The 24,306-nt window shown below is 37.4% G+C and overlaps 1 long non-coding RNA gene across 1 annotated transcript in view; it reads right to left on the reverse strand.

The window, feature by feature from the left end:
* Positions 1-1,689: 1,689 nt before the first annotated feature.
* LOC123478266 (uncharacterized) overlaps positions 1,690-24,306 on the reverse strand; it is a 32,223-nt gene continuing 9,606 nt past the window's right edge. Inside the window, exon 4 of the long non-coding RNA XR_006653434.3 lies at positions 1,690-1,724. This is a non-coding gene — a long non-coding RNA (uncharacterized lncRNA). The remainder of the gene's footprint in view (positions 1,725-24,306) is intronic.

Consider the following 24,306-nt stretch of genomic DNA (forward strand, 5'->3'; position numbering starts at 1 on the left):
ATAGAAACAAACACAAGGAGGCAGCCATAATGAGGAGACAAAGAAACATGCCCCAAACGAAAGAACAGAACAACACTCCAGGAAAAAACAAACAAACAAACAACTAAACAAAATGGAGATGAGCAATCTACTAGATGCAGAGTTCAAAACACTGGTGATAAAGTTATTTCCTCAATAATTTTAGGGGAAGAGGAGATGAATTGATGAGAACTTCAACAAAGAGGTGGCAGAAATAAAGATGGAGATGGAAAACATGAAAAAGAGTCAGTCAAAAATCAAGAATACACTAACTGAAACAAAGAATACGTTAGAGAATCAACAGTAGAGTAGATGACGCCAAGAATCAAATCAGAGATTTAGAAGATAAGAAAGCAGAAAACACCAGAAGAGAGCGAGTAAGAAATTTAAAATAAATGTGAAAAAAATAATGATAAAAAACACTCCTAACCTGGTGAAGAAATTACACATGCAAGTCCAGGAAGTGCAGAGAATCCCAAACAAGATGAACCCAAAAAGGTCCAGACTAAGAACTGTCATAATTAAAAAGCCAAAGGTTAAACACAAAGAGAGGATCTTAAGAGCAACAAGAGAAAAGTAGTTAGTTATCAACAAGGGAGCTTCCATAAGTCAGCTGATTTCTCAATGGAAACTTTGCAGGCCAGAAGGGATTGGCACAAAATATTCAAAGTAATGTAAAGCAAGAACCTACAACCAAGATTATTCTACCCAGAAAAGCTGTTAGAATTGAAGGACAGATAAAGAGCTTCCCAGACAAGAAAAAGCTAAAGGAGTTTATCACCCCTGAAGCAGTATTACAAGAAATGTTAATGGCACTTCTTAAGAAGAAGAAGATTAAAAATATGAATAATAAAATAGCAACAAATACATATGCATCAACAATTATTTTAAAAACAAATAGATGAAATATTTGAATCAAAAGACATATAGACACTTGAATGGATAACAAAATAAGACCCTCTCCTTGCCTGGTGTGGCTCAGTGGATTGAGTGCTGGCCTGTGAACCAAAGGGTCACTCGTTCGATTCCCAGTCAGGGCACATGCCTGGGTTGCAGGCCATGCCCTGAGTCTGGGGCATATGCGAAGCAACCACACATCGATGTTTCTTTCCCTTTCTTTCTCCCTCCCTTTCTCTAAAAATAAATAAATAAAATATTTTTTTAAAAAAGGCCCTCACATAAACTGTCTACAGAAGACTTCAGATTGAAAGACACACACAGACTGAAAGTAAAGGGAGGGAAAAGATATTTCATGAAAATGGAAACAAACAAAAAATGCTGGGATAACTTTACTTACACCAGGCAAAGTAACACAAAACAAAAGAATAAACAGAACAGACTCATAGATACAGAGAATATTTTGATAGTTGCCAGATGGGAGGGCAGCGGGGGGATGGGCGAAAAAGGTGAAGGGATTAAGAAGTACACATTGGTAATTACAGAATAGTCACAGGGATGTAAAGATGTAAAGTACAACATATGGAATATAGTCAGTAATATTGTAGTAACTATGTATGGTGCCTAATGGGTACTAGATTTATCAGAGCAATCATTTAGTAAGTTGTATATATCTAATTTCTGGGTTGTATACCTGAAACTGAGATAATATTGTATGCCAACTATAATTTAAAAATAAAAATTATTTAAAGTAAAAAATATTAATAGACTTACCATATGACTCAGAAACCCCTCTTTTTGGTATATACCTGAAAAATTTGAAAACATTTATTCACAAAGATATATGCACACTTATGTTCATTGCAGCATTATTCACACTGGCCAAGACATGGAATAACCTAAATGTTCTTCAATAGATGATTGGATGAAGAAGATGTGGTACATATATACAATGGAATGCTACTCAGCCATAAGAAAAGATGAAATACTGCCATTTGCAACAACGTGGGTGGGTCTTGAGAATATCATGGGAAGCGAAATAAAAATTAATTTAGGCTATTATTCTTGAAATATGGCTGTAAATAGAATGCAAGAGATTGAATAGCCACTGGAGAGAGAAGACTGTTTCCCCCCAAAATAGCAGTGACTTTTACTTTTATAATTTAAGGAAAAGAGTCCTTGGAGAGGAAGACAGTGAAGACAAAGGTAGAAGAGAGGTTACAGAGAGAGGCCAAGAAGAGGAGATAGATCAAGAATCCATGTTCAAGGTTTAGGTTTAAAGACAGAAGTGGAGAAGGAGGAGCACACATGATAAATGAGCACATATGTAGATACACTAAAGGTGATATGAAAAAGATGAGGAAGCTTAAGATCAACAGACTAAACGTTGGCTGTAGATGGCATGAGCATCTTCCCCAACTCAGCAATCTAAACCTGGGTGCACGAGTTCCGTATGGAATAAATGTGCACAGACCCATCGCTTTCCAGCTGGGTGGCTTCTCAGTCTCAGTTTCCATACCTGCAAATTGTGGCTCTAAGATTATTTACCCCAACACAGACGTTTCATAAAGAACAAATTAGGTAATCTACATAATGTGCTTAAATAAATGTTGGCCATTATTATTATTGGCACAAACAACACTTTTGCCTTGAATAAACATTTTAAATGTTTCATTTATTTGATTATTTGCTTATTTTATTCATTAGCATTTCAATATTTTTTCCAATAAAAAGATTTTTATTTTTAATATTATCGATGTGCTCTTTGAATATATCTAATCTTTAACTACTACATAATTTATTTAAATAATTGAATCCATAAGTATAATTTTAGCTCAATGCACAAGAGTAGGCTCATGGGAATGCCATAATATTTCAGGATTAAAATCCAGTTTTAAATCCTATTTGGGAGAACATTTGATATGTTTATACCTGGAGCTCTAATAAGATGTTTTACAAATTTCCTTGTATGAGATTTTTATCCTCCCACTCCTAAATTTGCACAGCCCCAAGGCTATCTCTGACTTATGGAGGGAACTCAGGGTCTTAACTTAAATACTTCTATAAATCACTTCAGCAGGATTGCTAAATTCAGATGCATGCTGAGTTTACTCCAATCTAAGATCCTGTTGAGTCTAGGCATTGAGTATGGGTTACTTTATCTCTAGAAATAATTTTATTCCAACAAGGCACCTTGCAAAATGACATATATACAAGGTCTGTCTGGAAAAAGTCCAGCCATTGTTAGTATAATGAGAAAGGTTTGTGTGATGTGACACTGATGTAGCCTGGCAGCCAAGGAGAGTGGACTGGAATGCACATGCGTGAACAATGATGATTTCACTGCACTAGGCCATCTGTCACATTGAAAATGACTGAGTGAGTAGAGCAAAAATATGCATCAAATTTTGCATTAAGCTTGAACATTCCTCTACAGAAACTATTTGGATGATTCAGAAGGCCACTGCTTTGGGCAACTGGTGATTGGCAGCTTTGTCACGACAAAGTGCCCACTCATTCATCACATCTTGTGCAGAGATTTTTCGTGAAACATCAAACCAGGTGACTCAGCCCCCTACAGCCAGATTTGGTGCCTTGCAACTTCTGGCTTTTCCCAAAACTAAAATCACCTTTGAAAGGGAAGAGATTTCAGACCATTGATGAGACTCAGAAAAACGAGATGGGACAGCTGATGGCGGTTGGGAGAAATGTGTGAAGCCCCAACGGACCCACTTTGAAGGGGACTGATGCATCACTATGCTATGTACAATGTTTCTTGTATCTTCTTTAATAAATGTCTCTATTTTTCATATTACGTGGCTGGATACCTTCTGGACAGACCTCATATATCATCTAGGATAGTGTGTGTGTGTGTGTGTGTGTAAGAAAGAGACAGAGAGAGAAACAAGAGGAAATGAGAAAGGTAAAAGAAGAGGAAGTAAGAAGAGGAAGAGTTAATGAATTTTATCTTTTATTCTGTTGAAAAATACCTATACTCTCTCTTTTCTCAAGCTAACATGCAGCTCTTATCTTTTAAGCATCAATTCAGCATGAATACTGGATAAGAAAAAGTTGCCCAGAGTTATCAAAAATATAATTCTCATAGAAGGGATAAAACACTGGTATCAGGAGATTGGGTAGAAGGTATATTATAAACATAGGCCTGAGATTGTCCAGATAATGGTGATGGAGCCAGGCTTTGACCCCAGGTCAGCTCTGACTCCTGAGCAAATGCTCTTAGCTATTCCGCAACAGGGTATCCCTGCCCAAAGCTTTTGTTAACCTAAGGCTGAGAACAGATACAATAATTATGCAGCAACTTCTTCTCTCGCCGAGATTTGACCACGGCAGAGTGACCACAATTTGATCCCATCATCAGTGTGCATTCACAATAAGCATGGCGTTATGGAGTAGGACTATTCTTCCCTGGATCCAAAGATGTTTAGAACTTCAGGATTATGATCACGATAATCACCATCACTTTTCTGTAGTACATTACTCTTTTAATATGTCACTGAATATTTTCCAATATTCACTATTATTGGATCTTTTTCTTTATATAACAACTGTAAGTGACATTGTCTCCAGGGGTTTTGTTGTACCATTTTTGTTAGATTTGGTTTAACCCTTTTGCTGATTTTACAGAAATAATTTGAGAGCTTTTTTTTGCCTTCTCTGCTCTCTGGACTAACTTAAATATAAAATTCAAGTCACTTGCTCCTTAAAATTATTACAGAATTTATCCATAAAGTGTATGTTCTTAGTGATTTTTAAAGGTTACACTAAGGTTAAAAACTAAATGTTACAGTTTTCAAAACTTTGTCGTAGTAATTAACTTGTTTGATTGTAAGTCTCTCCTAAGATCATTTGGGAACTTTTTGGTTTCAAGAAATCACCCAATTCTTTGTCATTAAATTTATACATATAAACTTGACCAAATTCCTATCTTTTGATTCCATTCTACAACTGTGGTTACTTCTCAATTTTATTTTCTCCCCCTCTAATTGCTTAGGTAGTGCAATAATGTTTATTCATCTTTCAGAGAAATGGTTTTTAATGTGTTTGTTAGCATCATTACTTTTATGGGGGTTTTATTTGATTCACTAATTTTAGATTTTTATCTTTAGTATTTACTTTCTTCTACATCCTTAGCATTATTTTGAAGTACCTTCCTAGCTTACTTTTCATTGTCTTGTAATTTTTGTGTTTTAGGCCATAAATTTTCCTGAGTTATGGATATATTAAACTTATATTTATTGTTATATTTAAAGTACTGTGCAGTGATGGACTCAATTTCCATGTTGAGTTTCTCATGAGTTGAGAGATATAAAGTTTTCATGTGACAAAGATTTCTTTTCTATTTTTGTCATTATGATTTATACTATTCCTGCTTTTGGCACTGAGGTTTCCTATGTGATCTTTTGTGATTATTTCCTCCTAAAAATATGTTGAAATCTAGTCCCTGGAATCTGTGAATGTGACCCTTATTTGGAAATAGGGTCTTTGAAGATACTGGGTTGACCAAGAAATTCATTTTCTTCCCCATAAAGTGGATCTAGTAGTGTTTAGTTGTCTTTAACTTCATTTGAAACAATTTTGTTATATTGTGTTGTGACAGCTGTTTTACCAGCATGCATTTTAAAAAACACTTAAAAACTGTTTAAAAAGTTGTAATTTTTGTGTAGTCATTTTAATATTGAAGATGGAAGAATATAAGCAACATTTTCAGCACATTATGCTTTCTGGTTTCTTTTCTAGGATCTTCCTTTTTTACTTTTTAATATATTTTATTGATTACGCTATTATAGTTGTCCCAATTCTTCCACCTTTTCCCACTCCACCCAGCACCCTGCACTTACTCGGGCAATCCCCCACCATTGTTCATGTCCATGGGGCATATGTATAAGTTCTTTGCCTACTCCACTTCCTATACTGTACTTTATATCCCCAGGGCTATTCTGTAACTACCCATTTATACTTCTTAATCCCCTCACATCTTCACCCATTCCCCAAGACTGCCTTCCCATCTGGCAACCATCAAAATACTCTCCATATCCATGATTCTGCCTCTGTTCTTCTTATTTGTTTGGTTTATTTTTTAGAGTCAGTTGTTGATAGATGTGTATTTATTGCCATTTTATTGTTCCTAGTTTTGATCTTTTTTTGGAAATAAGTCCCTTTAACGTTTCATATAATAATGGTTTGGTAATGATGAACTCCTTTAGTTTACCTTATCTGGGAAGCACTTTATCTGACCTTCCATTCTAAATGATAACTTCACTGGGTAGAGCAATCTTGACTGTAGTCCATGCTTTTCATGGCTTTGAATATTTCTTGCCAATCCCTTCTAGCCTGCAAAGTTTCTTTTGAGAAATCAGCTGACAGTCTTATGGGAATTCCCCTGTAGTTAACTAACTTCTTTTCTCTTGCTGCTTTAAGATTGTCTCTTCACCTTTAACCTTCGGCATTTTAATTATTGATGTGTCTTGGAATGGGCCTCTTTGCATCCATCTTGTTTCTCTGTGCTTCCCATGACTTGAATGTCTGTTTTCTTCACCAATTATGGAACTTTTCTTTTATTATTTTTTCAAATAGATTTCCAATTTTTTGCTCTTTCTCTTCTCCTTCTGGCACCCCTATGATATGAATGTTGGACCTCTTGAAGTTGTCCCAGTGGCTGCTCACACTATCTTTATTTTTTTGGATTCTTTTTTCTTCTTGTTGTGATTGGTTGTGTTTTGCTTCTTTATGTTCAAAATCATTGATTTGATTATAAGCTTCATCCATTCTACTGTTGTTTCCCTGTAAATTGTTCTTTAGTTCAATTAGTGTAATCTTCATATCTGACTGGATATTTTTTATGCTGTTGAGGTCCTCACTAAGTTCCTTGAAGATCCTTATGACCAATGTTTTGAACTCTGCATCTGACAGATTGCTTATCTCCTTTTCAATTAGTTCTTTTTCTGGAGTTTTGATCTGTTCTTTCATTTGGGCCATGTTTCTTTGCCTTCTCATTTTGGCAGCCTCCCTGTGTTTATTTCTAAGTATTAGGTAGAGCTTCTATGACTCCCTGTCTTGGTAGTGTGGCCTAATGTAGTCAGTGTCCTATAGGGTCCAGTGGCACAGCCTCCCCTCTCACCCAAGCTCAGTACTCAGGAAGCATCTTTTGTGTGGGCTGAGTGCACTCTCCTCTTATAGTTGAGCTTTGGCTGCTATTGGAAAGTCAGTGGGAGGGATTTACTCAGGGCAGTCAGCTGCAAGGACTGGCTGTGACCACTGATTACCAACCTCCTCCCTCTGTGGAGGATCAGCTGTGTAGGGGCAAGTTGGTGGTGCTCTGACATGGTCTGTAGCTCCCGACTGGATGCACTGGCCCTGGGATGTCCCAGGTGGTACAAAGCAAGGTAAGCCTGACCTGTGGTCTGCCTTGGGGCCAACCTTCATGAGCTATAAAGCAATCTGAGGTGGCTGTTACTTGTGCTGGGCTTGGAGATTCCCAAGCAAAGTCAAGCTGTGAATCTAGGCTGGCTGTTGCCAGTGTCAGATCACGTAGCAAGATGTATGGGGCACTGAGGGCTTACTGAGGCCAGCTTTGCTTGTTTGATAGGATTTAAGAAGTCATGAAGCATGAGCTTAGACCAGCCATTCATGTGGAGAAGTCATGGATAACAGTTTGGGTGGTCCCGTAAGTTGGGTGGGGTGGACTTTCAGGGGCTCTCCAGGACATGGCAAACAGTGTTAGCCAGGTTGGTGGAGTCTGAGATATGGCACTTGCCTGCTGGCTTTATGGCTTTGAGAGGGGAGGGCTCAGCAAAGGGGCAATGGCCTCTGCCTGCTTTTCTGTCTGAGTGAAAGCTGTCACCCAGCTCTCACCTTGATTCCAGACACTTCAGTTCCTCCCTGTATGCCACTTGTGCCTTTCAAGCTGCTTCCTCAGTGCTCAAGCTCAGAGGGAGTGAGTCTGCATACATTCATGTGTGGGTTAAGGGGAGGTGTTTGGGACTCTAGAATTTCTTCCACCAACTCAATCCCCAGTGGCTTTTTCTGCCAGAAGTTATGGGGACTTAAGTATCTTCCTGGCACAGTGGGCGGGGGGCCTCGTGTGTTGCTGGGACTCCTTGCTCCTGGGATATCCCTCTTGAATCTTTATCCACCACATTTGGATGTGGGACCACCCTGTTCCACATCTCCACCCCTCCTACCAGTATAGATAGATGTGGTTTCTTTAATTCTGTAGTTATCAGAGTTCCATTCAACTCGATTTCTGATGGTTCTGAGAAATGGCTGTTCTATATTTTAGTTGTAATTTTGATGTGGTTGTATGAGGAGGTAAGCCATATTTACCTATGCCACCATCCTGACCCTGGATCTCTATCCTTTATTATTTCAATAAAGGTAAAAACACAACTGAAATGCAAAAAAAAAAAAAAAAAAGATTTGTGCAGGGTATGGAGAAGGTGCTGTGACCGATGGAATGTGTCAGAAGTGTTTTGAGAAGTTTTGTGTTGGAGATTTCTTGCTGGACGATGCTCCATGGTCGGATAGACCAGTTGAAGTTGATAGCAATCAAATCAAGACATTAATTGAGAACAATCAACATTCTACCATGTGGGAGATAGCCAACATACTGAAAATATCCAAATCAATAAAGTTATTGGTAAAAATGAAAAATGTGCCTTTTATTTTACAGACAAAACCATATGGACTTTGGCCAACTCTATAGAATCAAGTTGAAATGAGGTTATATTAGATTGAGGTGGGCCTAATCCAATAACTGGTGTCCTCATAAGAAGTGGGAAATTTGGTTTTTTTTAAAGATTTTATATATTTATTTTTAGAGAGAAGGGCAGGGAAGGAGAAAGAGAGAGACAGAGAAACATCAATGTGCGGTTGTCTCTTGTGTGCCCCCCTACTGAGAACCTGGCCCACAACCCAGGCATGTGCCCTGACTGGGAATTGGACCAGTGACCCTTTGGTTTCCAGGCCGGCACTCAATCCACTAAGCCACACCAGCCAGATCAAGAGGAGGGAAATTTGGACAGGAAGACATCATATGACATGGATCAGAGTTTCAAGTGATTCATCTACAAGCCAAGGAACCCTAAGGATGGCTGGCAATCATTAAGCTAGGAAGAGGCAAGAGAGGATCCTCCTCTGGAGCCTTCAGAGAAAGCATGGCCTTGCTGACATTTTGACTTTGGATTTCTACCTTCCAGAACTGTGAAAGAATAAACTTCTGTTGTTTTAAGCCACCCAGTTTATAGTATTTTGTTATGACAGCCCTAGGAAATAAATACATAGCTTAATAAAATAGGGCCAAATTTTATAAATGATTGAGGTGATTGACAAAAAGATATATTCTTTCATGTAGTTGCTATGTTCCTAATTATGTTATTAAATACTGTATATTGTTATTTTTGGTTCATTGAGTTATAAAATACTGGGAGAAATCAATAAAACTCATATGTAGATTTAAACTTTTCACCATAGAATATGTTAGCTGTGGGCCTGTCATATATGACCTTTATTATGTTGGGGTACATTTCATCTGTATCTAAATTGTTGAGAGTTTTTACATAGAAAGATGTTAAGTTTTGTCAAGTCCTTTTACTGCATTTTCTGCAATAATCATATTATTTTTATTCTTCATTTTGTTAATGAGGTATAACAAACACTACACTGAATCAACCAATTGATTGCAAATGTGTCAGCCAACATCTGCAAACCAATTATAGTTATTTTTAATATTTTTGCCTTTTAACCTCTGTTCTAAAGTTACAAGTGACTTGCCATTTACCATTACAACATTAGAGTGTTCTGAATTGAACTATATACTTACCCTTACTGGTGAGCTTTATACTTTTCAAGTTACTAATTGGGGTCCTTTTATTGCATTGGGACACAGGGCCTAGGAGGAGGAGCAAGTTTGAAGGAAGACATGGTTAGTTCAGTCACGAACATGAGAAATTACAAGTGCCTGTGAGATGCCCAATTATGACCAACAAGCAGGTGGAAATCAAGCTGGAGTACAAGGCTGGGGATCCTTTTCGTACGGGTGGCTAAGGTCATGGGCTGGTAAGAGAAACCGTACGGCTGCACTGTTCAGTACAGTAGCCACTAGTCACCTGTGATCATTTAATTTAACTATGAATTAATTAAAATTAAATAAAATGAAAAATTCAGCTTGTCAGTTGTACTAGCCACATTTCACTTGCTCAGAGTGCACGTGGCTTGTGGCTACTATATTGGACAAACACAGATTATAGAACATGTCCATCATTGTAGGCAGCCTTATTGGATATTACTGATGTACAGAGTGAAAAGAGCTGAGGTTTGAAATATATTCAAACCCTGATATTCTTGATATTTGTGTCATCACTGAAAGAGCCCAAGAAAACCAGGCCATCCACTGAGTGACTTTTAATGGAAATAATGTGTCTTGCTTACCTAACAGGGATGTTTAAGCATCAAATGAAACAACAGGTGAGCTGTGAAGTGAAATACAATATAATATGCTATTCTGAACTGATCAGACTAAAACAATATTAAAACTCCACAGATTTACCCACAAAGTGTTATGTCTTTAGAGGACATTTTTACTTAAAGTTATCAGTTCAGTATCTCTGGAGAAGAATAGAGAAATGTCAAGCCTTCCAGCTTGACACGACTTTTTACAGCTGAGGTGCATGGGTTTCTGTAGGTAGTTCTGATTTACTCTTTACGTCGTGGCCTTCATGCCATCAAAACGGGAAGAAGGAGAAGAGACAATTTTCCCTCTTTCCAACATGTTTAAAAGAAAAGAAAAGTCATTTAAATTGCACTTCCCAGGAAAACTCAGAGTTTACAATAGATGTTTTAAATTATCTTGTTAACTAGATGTGTGTCTATGTCTAGAATCTGGTGAGTTTGTGGAAAAACTTAACATTAGTTCCTGAAGAAGCACGTACCATCCATTACATCAACTGGCAGACTCCTAGAATTCTGTTTTTTGAACTTTGAATTTGAACTCTGCTGACGACTGGAGGGCAGTGTTGCCAGGAACCACTTTGGTTTTACTAAAGTGAGGATGAGCATGAGGGGGCGTGTGTGTTTGTCCCCAGGTTATGGAAAACCTAAAAGGACTCTCAAGTGCTTCTCTGGATCTGAACTCAGCAGCTGAAAACATTTTCCACCGAATAAAAAGAACAGTGAGCTCCTAGCTCCCCGGGTTTAAACACTCAGGTCTTACCATATCTTTCCTGCTATGTCTAAAGCAACTTCAGGGAGAATCCTTAATGCTTTGGGTCAGAATAAATCAAGAAGAGTGTAAATTATTTGTCAATAGGTACTTCTTAGGATCCTCTGAAACTTTTCTGATGGGCCTCAAGGCATAGTGAACCCACAGCAAGCTTACTGGAAATGTCAGTTATTAAATAGACATTTTACCGTAATTGAACGTTAGTGTCACACAGTTCAGACCACAGGCCCTGGCAGCCCAGAGAAAGGGCTGCTCAGAGCAAACTCTGCACAGACAGGAAGCAAGCACTTCAGTGGGTCCCACCACAGTGCTCCGGCCTTAAGTTGCAAGAGGGAAAAATTACCAACCACTGCCCCAGCTATTGCCGCTGAGTTGCTATCATTGGAACAGTATTATGAGGGTGAAGTAAAATATGAAGAAGAAAGTCTTGATGGGATTTTTAAAAAAAACAGTTGAAAAAATATTTTTGGTTGAGGTTTATTATGTTACTGAAGAATGGGCAAAGGAAGGTGCAGAGGGAAATCCCTAACCCCAGTTGTTGGAGTTAGGCCATTGATTTACTGACCTTTTCACAGAAATGACATGCATTTTCTATGTTTTTTTAAAATGTGGATTTAAGTTACCATATCAATTTGAGTTTTAGCCTCCTGAATTTCAATAAATAAGAGAAACTGTTATCATCTGTGCTCAAGACAGAATGCCACTATTGTTTAACCCTATTGCAATTCTTGATCAGCTATGACCACATCCCTAGTCCTAGCGGCAAGATTAATTTATGAAGCAATGTGTAATTAGCCCCTGTGACGGCGGAGCTCCTTCCCTTCCATGTAGGGCTCGTCCTCCTGTCTGTGTGCTTGGCTCTATCTCTGGCTTCCTCAGGACCCTCTGCAGATCACCGCTCTGACCTGGCAAACCTGCTCCAGTCTCCTCCAACTTAGAGCACGTCAACACATGATCCTCCTACGAATTTTCCCTCATCTCCACTAATAACATCGTAAATGTCAAACTGAAGTAGCATCATTATCTACAGAGAGGGATGTTTCTAGTTCACTAACCAGATACTGTGTCTGCTGTGTTGGTGTAGCTCTATATCAACTGAGCCCTGCTTGCTGTCAAAGCGTTTGTCTCACAGATTAACTTGACTTCATGTTAAGTGAGCTCAGAATGCCAACTTAGGCTTCTTCATTGATCCTAGTCTGCCCTTCCTTCCAGTCTGGTGGTTCAGGGTCCCTTCTATGACTGATGGCCCACTATAAACCCATAGGGAAGAGAACTCCAGCACCTTGATTAGCTCTTGCAAGCTCTCGTTCAATAGGTCTGGATTTGGGTTTTGGCTTTGGTGTGAATTCCTATGACATATGGACAGATTTCGTGGGGCATACTGTTGTCAGACTGATTGTCACACACGCCATACATAGTGTAATTTCATATGATGTGTCACATCATGTATATCATCAAAATATAGAGCAACCGCTATACATATAAGGTTATTACTAAAAAGAAAATAGTGTTAGGGCTCCATTAACCAGTTTCTGTTTCTGAGTCAAATGCTAAGCAAGGGAATGACAAGCTTTGGCGTTCACAGAAGCTACAGTCTTTCTTTACCTCCACTAGGATTGCTAGATCTGAATGGCTGAGCAATTGCCGTTTTAAAGAAAAAATGGTACTCTGTCTTCTTTTTTTAGAGCTCTACTTCGAACCCAATCCTTACTGGAAGGGAGCTTGGCAAACTGCCTGTCCATTACCAGTGCGTAACACTGGACAGAGCACCCCTTTAAATCAGACACCCCTTAGCACAGCAATGCCACCACTCTTCAGGTTCTTAGCATTAGGAATGCCACCCTGCTTCTGGTGACCCGTGGGTTTTTGTTGGCTTCTCTTGTTTGCTGAAGTCAGCTTGGACTGCATCTACATTTGTCATGTTTGTCCTCTTTGTGACTATGATTTTTGTTGCCTGCATACCAGGGGTCATTCACAAACCAGCTAAGTCTCCATATCCTGTGGCCACCTCTTCCCAGCCTCCTCTCTTCACCACCTATTCAGTATGGGAGACAAGTCATCTGGAGAGTGAATGTTTCCTCTTCCAGATTAAGCTCAGCATTAAAAAATGTGCAGAAAATATTTTAATAAGCAAAAAAGAGTTAAATGTAGGCATAAAAATGGCATACACTCAGAGAATATGGACCATGCATTATGTATTTGTTTTTAATGTGTCAATAGTAGGAATAAATGCTATTAAATCACAAGTGCTACATAGCTTACATGTACTGTCTCATTTACTCTTCTGAACATGCTATGCTGTGAGTATTCATATTTTCCTTGTCTCATAGAAGAGGAACCAAGAGGACTAAGTCACTCTGTCTAAGCCATAAACTAGGGCTTGACTCTTAATTTTGTTTAGATTCTATTAACTAAGTGAGTTCTTCTCTTCTGCACTGTATTTCTGTCCTAAGTAAACAAGTGGCATAGATCCTTGCAAGACTTGATGCTGGCTGGCTAGACAGAGCTGTTTAAATCTCAGCCTGAGAAGTTTGTATTTGATTCCATAGGCAATAGGCAGTTACCACAGATTTTTGAGCTTGGAATTAATCTGAGAAAATTCAAATACTTCAGAAAGTTTGATGGGATACTAATGAACAGGAAATATCAAGGAAATGAAAGTCAGAGATCTGAAGACCATCTGAAAGTTTATTATAAAAAGATACATAAAGCCTGCTTGAAAAAGTTATAAAACTTTACATTAAAAGACTTAAATAAATGGAGAGATATACTGTACCTTTAAAATTTATAGACAAGAAGAGTCATCACTTTAAAGATGTCAATCCTTCTCAAATTAATCTATAGAATCAATGAAATTCCAGTCAATAGCTCACAGATTTTTAAAAATGGATCTTGACAAAGAAATTTTAAAATGAATATGGCAAGTTAAGGCCAAGGAAAATCAAAACACTATTGAAAAGAAACTAGATTGGTTGTAAGATATCATGACTTACAAATATATAATAATTAAGACAAGTGTGGTATTTGTGCATGGCAAAGAAAGACCAATGGCAGAACCAAAGTGCATACGGAAACTTGGTATGTTACAGAGTTGGCATTTCAGATCATGGGGGAGAGGAGGGACTGTTCAAAAAATGGTTCAGGGACAATTGCTTATGTAAGAAGTTGGATTTACAGCTACGGCACATAAAATTCTCTTCCATATGTACAATATCAAGGGCTTAAGTGTGAAAACAATGCTTTAAGCATTTCAAAAAATATATGAAAAGCATTGTGGGATATGAAAATGTTTCTTAAATTGAATCCTAAATTTATAAAATAAAAGCATTAGATATTAAAGAAAAGAATAGTATTTATTTTTGACTACACTAAAATTAAGAACTTCTATTCATCAGAGTCTATGAGAAGGTAAAGGACAGACTAACTGGGTAAAAGCTGCTAGTATCTCAAACATACAAAGCAGCAAAACTGATAAGGAAATAACTATTCACTTAGTAAATAAGCACAAGGAGAAAGTAGGTATTTTACAAAAGAAGAAATATTTATTGTGAACAAGCTTATTTAAAAAATGAATGTTTAACCTCATTCATAATCTGAAAAGGCAAGTTAGAACCACAGTGAGATATCATTTTACATCTACTAATTTAGAAAAAATAAAGTCTGATGGTACTACATGTTAGAGAGAATGTGTATTAACACTTTATTGGAGGAAGTAGCTTAATCACTTTGGAAAACATACAGCATTATTTTGCGAAGCTATGCTTGTTTCATGGCCCAGGAATTATAGCCATATATCTCAGAGAAGTGCTTCTCAAATTTTAACGCTCGTATGAATCATCTGCTGATCCTGATAAAATACAGAATGGCATTCAGTAATCCTGAAAATAGATTTAAAGATCCATAATTGGACACATTGTAGAAAAACTGCAACATACCACTTACTAATTCATTGAATAAAACATAGGAGCTTAGCTGTTACTACAGAAGTCCCCCTGATCCTTGGTTTAGCTTTCCAGGGTTACAGTTATCAGCTGTCAACCATGATCATAAAATATTAAATGAAAAATTCCAGAAATAAACAATTCATAAATTTTAAGTTGTGTGCTGTCTGAGTAGCATCATGAAATCTCATGCTGTCCTGCTTCATCCAGCCCTGGACATAAATCATCATTTTACCCAGCATCTCCATACTGTATACCCTCCCTGCTCATTAGTCACTTAGTGGCCGACTCAGCTATCATATCACCTGGTATCACAGTGCTTCTGTCCAAGTAACCCTTATTTTGCTTGGCCCCACAGAGCAAGAGTAGTGATGCTGGGAATTCATATGTGCAAAGAGAAGATGTAAAGTGCTTCCTTTAAGCAAAAAGGTAAAAGTTCTGGACTTAATAGGGAAAGAAAAAAAAATGTATGCTGAGTCGATAAGATCTATAAGAAGAGTGAACTTTTTTATTCATGAAATTGCATGAAAGAAAACATAAATCCATGCTAGTTTTGATGTCACACCTCAGATGGCAAAAGTAATGGCCTCAGTTTATGATAAGTGCTTAGTTAAGATGGAAAAGGTGTTAAACTTGTGGTTGGAAGACATAGAGAGAAAATGTTTTCACACTGATGGCAACGTGTTGTGTCAGAAAGCATTGAGCCTACAGGAAAACTTCAGCAAGAGATCCCCTGAAACAAGTGACACCAAGCTATTTACTGCAAATAAGGGGTGGTTACACAGATTCAGAAATAGCTTTGAACTGAAAATTATAAAAATTACTGGGTAGGCTGAATCTACAAATGAAGAAGGTGATGCCACTTTTCTGGCAGAGTTGAAGAAGATGATTAGGGTCTGGTACTATCCAAGATTTCAGGCATCCTTTGGGGGTCTTGGACTATATCTCTGCAGATAAAGGGGGACTGCTGTATGTGCCAGGCAATTTTATAGCATTAAGGATACAACAATGATGAAACAGAAGAAAAAACAATACAAAACTCTGTCTACATGGAGTTTGCATTTTAGTGTGTGTGTAGTAGGGGAGGGGGCATTAGGCACTAAATAAGTAAATAATTAAAGAATATACTATGTTTGTTGGTGCCTTGAAATACTATGCAAAATATTTAGCAGAGAAAGCAGTAGGGAATGCTGAAGGGCTAATAGTTGTAATTTTAAATATAGTTACCAAAAAACTCTTTCTGAGAACCTAAAAATTGAGAAAAGACCTCAAAGAGTTGAAGGAGTGAGCCATTTGATTATCTCAGGGACAAATGCACGTGCAAAGGTCCTGAGGAATAAACATTCTTTGTGTGCTGAATGAATATCAAGGTCATTTGTGTGGCTAGATCTGAATGATTAAGGTGAAGAGAAATAAGAGATAAAATCAGAGAGGTAGAGGGGGGCAGATTATGACTGAGTCTTATAGACTATTGAAATGATTTTGGCTTTTACTCAGAGACAAATGAAAAACCATTAAAGCCTTTTAACCAGTTGAGTGATGTTGTCTGATTGGCAAATTACAGCATTGTTCTGGTTAATATGTTGAAAATATGACTAATTGAAGGGAGGCCAAGTATAAAAGCAAGGAGAACAGCTAGAAAGCTATTGTAATAAGCTAAGCAAAAGATGATGGCAACTTGGAGCAGTGGGGATGGCAAGAAGTGGCTGAATTTTGTAAAAATTTTTAATGTAGAGCTAATAGAATTTCTCAAGATTTAAATGTGGGGTCTAAAAAAATGAGTACTTTTTTTGTCCTAAGATAATGGAAAAATGGTATTGCCATTTATTGAAATGAAGAAGACTGCTGAGGAAACATGTTTGGGGAAAGGGAAGAAAATTATGTGATCAGACTTGGGCATGTTGCATTTGAGTGTGTTAAGAGGACCTGTTTAGTAGACAGTTGGGTATACCAGCCTGGAGCTAGGGAAAGAGGTATGGGTTGGAGATACAATTATGGGAGTCATCATGATGCAGTTGGTACTTACAGTTACAAGACTGGTTGAGACTGGTGAGGGAGACCCCTTAAAGAAAGGGGGTGACAAGAAAATGGGTCCAAGGCCTGAGCCCTGAGCATTCCAATGTTTTAAGTAAATATCTTAAAGGCAAATAGAGAGAAAAGACAAATTACCTATAAATGATCAATAATTAGACTTACTGATGACTTTTCAAAGCAACAGTGGAAGCCATAAGCAATGGAGTAATATCTTTAAAGTACTGCAAGAATGAAAGCAAAAAAAAAAAGTAAAATAAAGACATTTTCCAGAAAAGCTGAGTTTACTGCCTTAAGTGAACCACTCTTAAGTAAATGTCTAAAGGATGCATTTCAGGAGTAAAGAAGTATTTCTCAGAAAAAGAATCTGAAATGAAAGAACATTAGGCTGAGGAATAAAGGAAGACCCCAGTTTAGCTGAAAGGTGTCTGAAAAATGATATTTCAGACACCAATGTATTTGCATGAAATTGGAAATCTTAGTCAAGTATAAGAATTGTTTATTTCAATGACCCCGAAGAGCCACAGCAATTTTGAGAAAGAACAAAGTAGGAGGGATCACAATACCTGATATAAAACTACATTACAGGACCACTGTAATCAAAACAGTATGGTACTAGCATAAGAACAGACACATAGACCAATGGAAGAGAATAGAGAGCCCAGAAATAAACCCAAGTCTGTATGGTCAATTATATTTGACAGAGGGGGCAGAAGCATAAAATGGAGGAACAATAGCCTCTTCAACAAATGGTTTTGGGAAATATGGACAGTTATATGCAAAAAAAAAAAATGAAACTTGATCACCAACATACACCAAATACAAAAATAAATTCAAGGTGGATAAAAGACTTAAATATAAGTCATGATGCCATAAAAGTCCTAGAGGAAAACATAGACAGGAAAATCTCAGATATTCCACACAGCAATATTTTCTCTGATATGTTCCCTAGAGCAAGGATCATAAAGGAAAGAATAAACAAATGGGACTTCATCATATTAAAAAGCTTCTGCACAGCTAAAGAAAACATCAACAAAATGAAAAGGGAAACAACTGTATTGGAAAATATATTTGCTAATGATACCTCAGATAAGGGTTTGATCTCCAAAGTATATAAAGAACTCACATGATTCCACACCATAAAGACAAACAAGACAATTAAAACATGGGCAAAGGACTTGAACAGACACTTCTCCAAGGAGGACATACAGAGGGCCCAGAAACATATGAAAGGATGTTCAACATCACTAGCCATCAGAGAGATGCAAATTAAAACCACAATGAGATATCACTTCACACTGGTCAGAAGGGCCATCACAAACAAATCAACAAACAACAAGTGCTGGAGAGGCTGTGGAGAAAAAGGAACCCTAGTGCACTGTTGGTGGGAAGGCAGACTGGTAAAGCCACTGTAGAAAGTAGTATGGATGGAATTTCTCAGACAACTAAAAATGGAACTGCCTTTTGACCTGGTAATACCACTAGTGGCTGGGATTATACCTTAAGAATCCTGAAACACCATTTCAAAATAATATGTGCATCCCTCTGTTCATAGCAGCACAATTTACAATAGCCAAGTGCTAGAAGAACCTAAGTGCCCAGCAGTAAATGGTGGATCACAAAACTGTGGAACATTTACACAATGGAATACTACGCAGCAGAAAGAAAGAAGGAGCTCCTACCCTTTGTGACAGCATGGACGGATATGGAGAGGATTATGCTAAGTGAAATAAGCCAGGCAGTGAAAGACAAATACCATATGATCTCACCTGTAAGAGGAACCTAATCAACAAAACAAAGAAGCAAGCAAAACAGAACCAGAGACATGGAAATAAAGAACAAACTGACAGTAACTAGAGGGGAGTGGGGAGAGGGATAATGGGGCAAAATAGGGAAATATCCATAAAGGAACATGTATAAAGGACACATGAACAAAGCCAAAGGGGGGTAGGTTTGAGGGTGGGACATGGGAATGGGTGGGACAGGTGGCCATGGTGGAGTGAAAATGGAGACAACTGTACCTGAACAACAATAATAAATAAATAAACAAATAAATAAAAAGAATTGTTTATTTCTAGAGGCTAAAGGACTCAGAATACAGATTTCTAATTAATCTTGAAATAGATTTTTTACTTAGCATAAGTAAAATGTTTAATCTAGGTGTTATTACTCATTAGCTTTACTTAAGAAAGTGAATATAATTTACAAAGTGTTTAAAAACAAATTGATGGAAAGTTTAAAAATAAAAAATTTAAGTTAAGACATTAACTAATTGGGCCTTCTTTTCTAATTTCTTGACTGCAGGGAGAGAATTTCTTATGATAAACTGTGTTTATTCCAGAGGAGGGATTTGGAATAGACAAAAATTCCTGTAGGGCAATACAGAAGAAAAAGGCAGGTAATGATCCACACATAATTATCTACATGGACTAGATAATTACTTACCATTTTGGGAGTGCAATGTTTTGGACCATCAATGCCGTGTTAAGAGTTTGAAAAAATTGCAGATGGATTAATAAATTATATTAACTCTTGTCAAAATAATTGACTAGTGAAATTTCTTACATTAACTAGATGAAAGGGGGGAAACCATTTTAATCAATATGGAATATGTATTTGTTAAACTTCAACATTTGTTCATTTTTGTAAGCAAAACTTCTTAGCAAGCTGGAAACATAAGAAAATTCTTAAAGAGTACACTAAGAACTTACATTAGCAATATACGTAATGATGCCACATTTAAAGCATTTCTATTACTGTTAGAAACAATTCGAGATGACTTATATCACAGTTACTACTGACACTGTACTAGAGGGCCTATACAATGTCATACCAAAATAAAAATATGCAAGAGATGTAATTGTTACTAAGAAAAGCATAAGCTTTTTTTATTTACAGAACATGTATGACAATCTAGGTAGAAATTCCACGAGAACCAATAAAAAATTATTATAACTAATTGGAGAGATTAAGAAGGGGTATGGACCAGCACATAAAAGAAATTAGTTTTAACAATACCAGCAATGAGCACTGGCTGGTGTGTCTCAGTGGACTGAGTGCCACCCTGTGAACTGATAAGTTGCTGGTTTAATTGCCAGTCAGGGCACATGCCTGGGTTGTGGCCACGTCCCCAGTGAGAGTAAGTGGCAGGCAACTGATGTTTTTTTCTTTCTCTCTCCCTTCCTCTCTCTCTCTAAAAATAAAGTCTTAAAAAATACCAGTAATGACAAATTAAAAGTATATTTTAAAATATTTTATTCACAAATGCAGAAAGAAATGGAATATCTGGAAGTAAACCCACTAAGGAAAATGTAAGATATTATGGAAAAACTTATAAAAATTTCCTGAAAAATATAAAAGAAGATCTTTAGCTTTATATCCTGAAGAAGATATTAAAAATGAACATGTATAATGTTTGAACATGGAAAAGCTCAGTATTTTACAGTTGTCATGGCTACCAGAATTATATTATGAATTCAATACAATCCCAATCAAAATCCTAAAAAATATTTCATGGAATTTTTATAAGTCAATTTAAAAATTAATATGGAAGAGCAAATGCACAAGAATAGCCAAGAAAATTTTAAAAAATGAATGCAAAGGAGATCATGTCCTACCAGGAATCAAACTATTCCACAAACCTGTGGTGATAAAAATAATATGGTATTCAAGTAGAAAAACACCAAAAAGATAAATACAATGCATTGAGAGTCCAGGGGCGAGCCTGTGTATATATGGGACAATTAGCTGTTATAGAAAATACCATAAAATTATACGAACACCTAATGCCATTCAAAAAAATTCACATGGATTAACTGAATAACTCTAACAACTCTAAAATATTAGAAGAAAATATAGGGGGATATATTTATGACTCTATGGTAGAGCAATCTTTTTAAAGTAAACATGTAAATGTATTAAGAATAAAATATATGTTTTCCAACAAATTACCAAACTTCTGAATAACAGAACACACTCAAATATAAAAGAATGATAACTAGAAAAAAACACAACATACCACGACAAATCAACAATAATCAGAATTTATAAAGAATCAAAGATAACATATAAAGAAAAGACAAACAATCCTATTGAAAAATAGGCAAAGGATATGAAAAGGATCACAGAGGAGTTACAAGCGGACTGTGAAGGCACAAGATGACTGTGCTTCTGGTAATCAAGGAAATGTAACCAACAGTGGTGACATTTGATTACCGTATTGGAACATTTTTTAAGTTTGATAAATCCTCTCATTTTCCCTACAACGTAATATTGTACTGCAGTTAAAAACAATGGAATAACATCTATGCATATCGATACAAAGGTTTTCCAAGAAAATTGTAACTTAAGAAAACTACCTAATGATATCACGTTATGTTTACATTTATGTAAAACTTGGTCTCACTCACATATATGGATATAAGTACATTGCCTTAGTTGGGTTTCATAGAAGCAGAGCCTGAGATGGTGATTCTTTTTCAAGAGTTGCTGGGATAGTGCTCTTAGGAGAAGTGGAGGGAAGCAGGGTAGGACGGGGCAAGAAGACGAAGCAGGAATGTGGTCCTGGGTGGAGAGACTAGCTCAGTCTGATTCTGTAGGGGTGCTCTGGGGCACAAATTGCACCAGAGCGGGTCCCAACTTGAAGCCATTGTTTTATCCATGCCCAGTCCATCACTGACCACGTAGAGCCTGCACGTGTGCCTTGGGGTGTGGGGAGTAGTCATGGTGCCCGTTTGGCCAAGGACAATTCCGCAGAGAAAGGGGAATCTCTGAGTTAGTATCGGCTAACTCTAGCAGCCTCCCCCAAAAAGGGGATCTAGCATGGCAGCACCTGCTACATGCACGTGCACACAGGCACTTGCACACGTGTGTGCACACATTTGCATGCACACATGTGCAGTAACACACACTCATGTAGGCAAAAGACTGAAGGAATTCACATAAAACTGTAAAATGTCTACTTTTAGGGACAGGTTCAAGATGAGGGGTGTCAAAGTGGGCTTTACTTTCATATTTGCTTTTTTTTCAGTAATCACAATTTGCTATATTACTCATGTAATTAGAAAGTAAACTTCTCAAAAAGAAGCATTTTACTTTCTCACACAGGAAAGGACTCCATTATCCCACCCCATCGAGTCTTCCTTGACTTTCTTATACTTATCACAAGTAAAATGTATTCAAGAGAACTGCATTAAGATTCCAGTGAGCATTTTTTCTTGTATTTTATAGGTCAAGACAATTACAGGACAGTTTTTTGGGGGCAGATGTCATCTCAATTTTCTATTGAATTATAATGTGATGATTATCCATAGTTCAATTTGTGAAATATGAGACACATACACATATATTTACTAAGAAGTCCACTGAATATATAATGTTCATTCTTCCAGTACTCAGTGGCTGTGATCAGTGTTCTTTTGCTGATGTCTCAGTGAAGACAGCAAACCATCACTTATTAATCAGTGTCCTTTCTATGCTAAAAGGGGAAGGGAATCTGATACTCATTCTCTACCTTTTGATATCAATGTTGTGAAAAACCATTGCTCTGCCCTCTTATTTCTTTTGCCTGTTCCTCTGCTAATAATTAATGTAAATAGGAAGGGACCTCTCAGCCTCTGAACAGGCTGCTTTCACTTCTCCATCTAACCACTGGTGTAATCTCATCCAGTCCCATGGTGTTTAAATACCACATGTGGAGTGATGAGTCCTAGATCTGTAACTTTACTGTGACCTTTTTCAAGAACCAACTCCATTGTTAACCTATCAACATGGATGTCTTCAATTAGTACCTCAAACTAAAGAGAACTCTTGATTTCCTTTCTGCCTTCACCTCCTACGCACCTGTTCCTCATCCATCTCAGTAAAACTCATCATCTTTAATTCAGTTGCTGAAGCCAAAAATCTGAGTCATCCTTGATTTCCTTCTTTTCATCATTCCCCCACATCCTACTCATCAGAAAATCCTCCTGACGGTACCCCGCAAACATATCCTCAATCCATATTTCTCCATCTTTGTTAGTTCTGCCTTCGTTCAAGCAACATAATCTTTCTCATGGACTACTGCAATAATCTAATTACTCCTCCTGTTTCATTTCTGCTTTATAATGCACACAATAGCTAGAGCAATCTTTAAAAATGTAGATCAGATTATGTAATTTTCATGTGTTAAAATTCACACACCAAACTGTGGGTTCCAAAATCCTAGCAATACTTCCCTGCTATTCTACCACCCCATTTTACATCATATTACTCCTCTCTCGCTGTGCTCTGGACAATTGAGCTTCTGCAGGTTCCTTTGTGCATGACAACCCAGTTCATCGTTAGGCCCTTGGTCATTCAGGTCTCTGTTTAGATATCACTTTCTCAGAGAGGTCTTTTACCACCCAAGTCAATGTAGCCACCCAGTTCCTCTCTATCATACCACCCTGTTTTAATTCTATCATATTTGTCACCTCTGATATTTTTCTTGTTTTTTTGCTCTCTCATCGCATTCAAATGTGAGCCGTTTGAAAGTAGAGACCTTGTACCTTTATTTCCTCAGCATATATGTAGAATGGGTTCTGGTGCATAATGACCTCCCAATACACATTAGTTGACTGGATGGATGAATGAATGCATACAAGCACAGTCACTTCTGTAAAACAGTGTGAGAAGGTCATGGTAAATATAGCAATGCCCCTGTTGCATCTGGAGCTTCCAACCTGCTTGGGGCCCAAACAATAGAGCAGTACGTGACCAAGCAGTAAACTGTGGTATTGACCATAAGTGAGACAGGAGTTCAGAGAAGAGTGTGGGAAATGCAAGAGACCTAAGCCAGAGGCCTCTGTTCCAGTATTTGCATACGGCTGCAGTATGCAAATCATTTAACTGAATGTATAGAATTTCCATTCCCATCAGTGTGGTTGCAGCAAGGAGTCTAAAACTGTCCGGTGCTAGTTTATTCCCCAAACATCCTGTCCAGACAACTTCTTTTTCCAGAGCCTTCTTGTTCGAGTATACCTTCCACAGAAGTATTCTCAGTAGGTTTTAAGCCTTATCCAAACTGGGTAAATAATTGAGCAAACGTTTGCCTTTTCTGAACAAGACACAGGTTTGGGATGACCTTAAAGATGTTTTTTCATTAATTCTTAGGCAATAAGTAAGGAGACACTGTTACCAACATTCCAAAAAACATTTGGATTT

Source organism: Desmodus rotundus, chromosome 3, assembly GCF_022682495.2.
Source record: "Desmodus rotundus isolate HL8 chromosome 3, HLdesRot8A.1, whole genome shotgun sequence".
Classification (NCBI taxonomy): Eukaryota; Metazoa; Chordata; class Mammalia; order Chiroptera; family Phyllostomidae; genus Desmodus; species Desmodus rotundus.